This window comes from Oryctolagus cuniculus, chromosome 11, assembly GCF_964237555.1.
Source record: "Oryctolagus cuniculus chromosome 11, mOryCun1.1, whole genome shotgun sequence".
NCBI classification, from domain to species: domain Eukaryota; kingdom Metazoa; phylum Chordata; class Mammalia; order Lagomorpha; family Leporidae; genus Oryctolagus; species Oryctolagus cuniculus.
In genome coordinates, this window is record NC_091442.1 from 30,616,868 (window position 1) to 30,619,658 (window position 2,791).

Here is a 2,791-nt window from a genome sequence, read left to right on the forward strand (position 1 = left end):
GATGGCCCAGGTGCTTGGGCCCTGCACCCCATGGGAGACCAGGAAAAGCACCTGGCTCCTGGCTCCTGCCATCGGATCAGCGCGGTGCGCCGGCCGCAGCGCGCCGGCCGCGGCGGCCATTGGAGGGTGAACCAACGGCAAAAGGAAGACCTTTCTCTCTGTCTCTCTCTCTCACTGTCCACTCTGCCTGTCAAAAAAAAAAAATAAATAAAATAAATAAAAAAAAAATTAAAAAAAAAAAAAAAGATAAGTTCTGGGGACTGTAACATGGATACATCTTCAAGGGACTGTTGTTATTCTGCATGCCACACAAAACAGCCACAATTGCAATGAAATGGGCAGAGAAGTGGTCCCCCAAAGGAGAGAATATTGGGCAAAAAGCTCATGTTTGTATCATAGCCAAAGACTGAATGGGGTGTGTGCACCCATCTCGGAGCAGTTCATTTATACTTTTATTAAACATCTGTAACAGATATTTGCGATGTCCTGTGTTAGGTTACCACCACCCATCTGATTTCAGTGCATCATCGGTGGACAGCTCATGTGCTTTGCCAGCACTTTGATCAAGCATATGTAGAAACAGAGAAATGTTTTTCTCTTTAACTTTGTATTCATGTATTTACTTGAAAGGGAGGGAGAGAGGGTGGGGGGAAGGAGAGGGGGAGGGGGAGGGGGAGGGGGAGGGAGGAGATACTCCATCTGTAACAGCTATGACTGGGTCAGGCTGAAACCAGGAGCCCAGGACTCAGTCCAGGTCTGTCTTGTGGATGGCGGAGACTGAACTACTTGAGCCAACACCTGCTGCCTACAGGGTGTGCCTTAACGGGAAGCTGGAGTGGAAGCAGAGCTGGGGCTTGAACCTGGGGACTCTGACACGGGATGCAGGTGCCCACGCCAGGTGCCCTCCTTTATTTGCTTTCTCTAAGACAGTGGAAGGCGACTGAGCCAAATCCAGGCATGACCTGAGAGTGCAGGGGAGTTACCAGCCCAGGGTTCACGCTCATCCAATGGGATCAGTGGTTAGAAGCCGCAGTCTCCACCCTCTGGCAGTGCCTGTCCGAAGTCTCCAGGGTTCCTCAAAGGACTCAGCAGGCTGGAGCCCCAGTTGCCCGCAGCAGTAACCAGCTCATTAACACAATTTGTGTGCACTTTTCTCCCTTCTCTGTCTCATTCTCTCCAGTTTTATTTCCGCCTCCTGGGGTCACTTCCCAAATCAGGCTTGTGGGAAAGCCAAGTAAGAGCTCGGGGAAACCCAAGGAGACAGCACTTACCAACGATGATTTTTAGTGCCATCGTTGACTGCACGGTCTGCCTGTCCGTGTGAGCCCATGCGGCTTGTTTACAGGCATCTGCTTTCATGAGCCAGTGTTCATTGGTCGTGGGGCAAGGACCCACGACACACGAGTCATCTCCGGCTAATGAGCTTTCTCTGCATAACACACCATTCCTGCCACGTCCTTGGCTGGTTGTGAGATTCTAGCTCAGGCCATGTGGCTAGAGAACACGAGTATCTCTAGACACGATCCTATTGGGTCACGGCACCAGAACGCCCGTGTACCTCAAATCGGGAGGAAAGGCTGTCTGAGGTCATCCCCCCAGCCTTTCAGTTCAGGCTGAGGTCAGGGTTGTTTGTTTGAGTTCTGGCAACAACCCTGGGAATTTATTTACGTGCCAAAGGAAACACGAGGACGTGGACTCCAGAAACATTGTGCCCTGAGCTGCAGAGTGCAGCACACATAACCCAGGGAGAGACACCAGCACCCTGCTCTAGACCCAACACACGCATGCGTGCGCAATGACACTCGCGGAGTCACGCATCCTTTGTTGGCCAATGGGGATATCACCGAACCCGTGTAAACTAGAGGAGTTTCAGGGAGAAGGCAAGGCGCAGATATCAAGAAGTATTTTGTCTTACCTCTTGGGTAGTGCAGTACCCCCACATCCCACCCAGCCTGCTCCTGCCACCCCCCCCCCCAATATGCACCCCGCAGCCCTTCTGTTATGAATCTTGCCTCTGCCTCCTGGTGCACCCAGGGAGCTGGGGGTGGCATGCAGCACTCCCAGGCTGCCCCCAGGCTCCTCCTACTGTTGGGGAAGTTCTAGAGAGGTGAAGATTTGCGGGAGGGGGGGGGGGAGGGGGTTATTTTTCAGGAGCGCTTCCCGGGACAGCGCCTCTGGGAGAATCAGGAAAGGAGGATAGGGCGCATAGGGGAAGTTGGGTTTTCCCTAGTATGAGCCTCAGCTGATCGCACCTGGAGAGCTGGAGCGGGGTGGCTCCTCACTGTTGTCTCAAATGGCAGCCATCGGTCATTAGGCCCAAACTAGTCCCCGAAAGACCTCGTAGCCTGTGCCAAGGCAGCCTCTGGAGGCAGCTGTGGGGGAACACTTTGGTCTTGAAGAGGGGTCCGGGCAGGCACCACCACATTCCACACAACCACTCCTGTTAATGCCACCCTGATCTTTGAAAGAGGCTCCCGTCTCACCCCCACCTTCAGTGACCTTCAGCCTTCCCACGAAATGGGAAGAGCTGCTTCTACCTTGCAAATGCAGAGGGCTGGTGGCCCAAGGAAAACACAGTGGAAAATAAAACCCATTTGCATTTCCATAAATTACCCTAGCTCACAAATGGAGTCTTTTAGAGCCTTCAAACACTTTCCCAGACCTGGTCTTATTTGATCTTCACATAAATCCTTAACATTCACACTAATCATTAATTATTCACATTAAATGTAGTAGAATTAGGTCCCATTATACAGATGAAGAGGCTGAGGTTTGGAAAAAGTAAATGCTT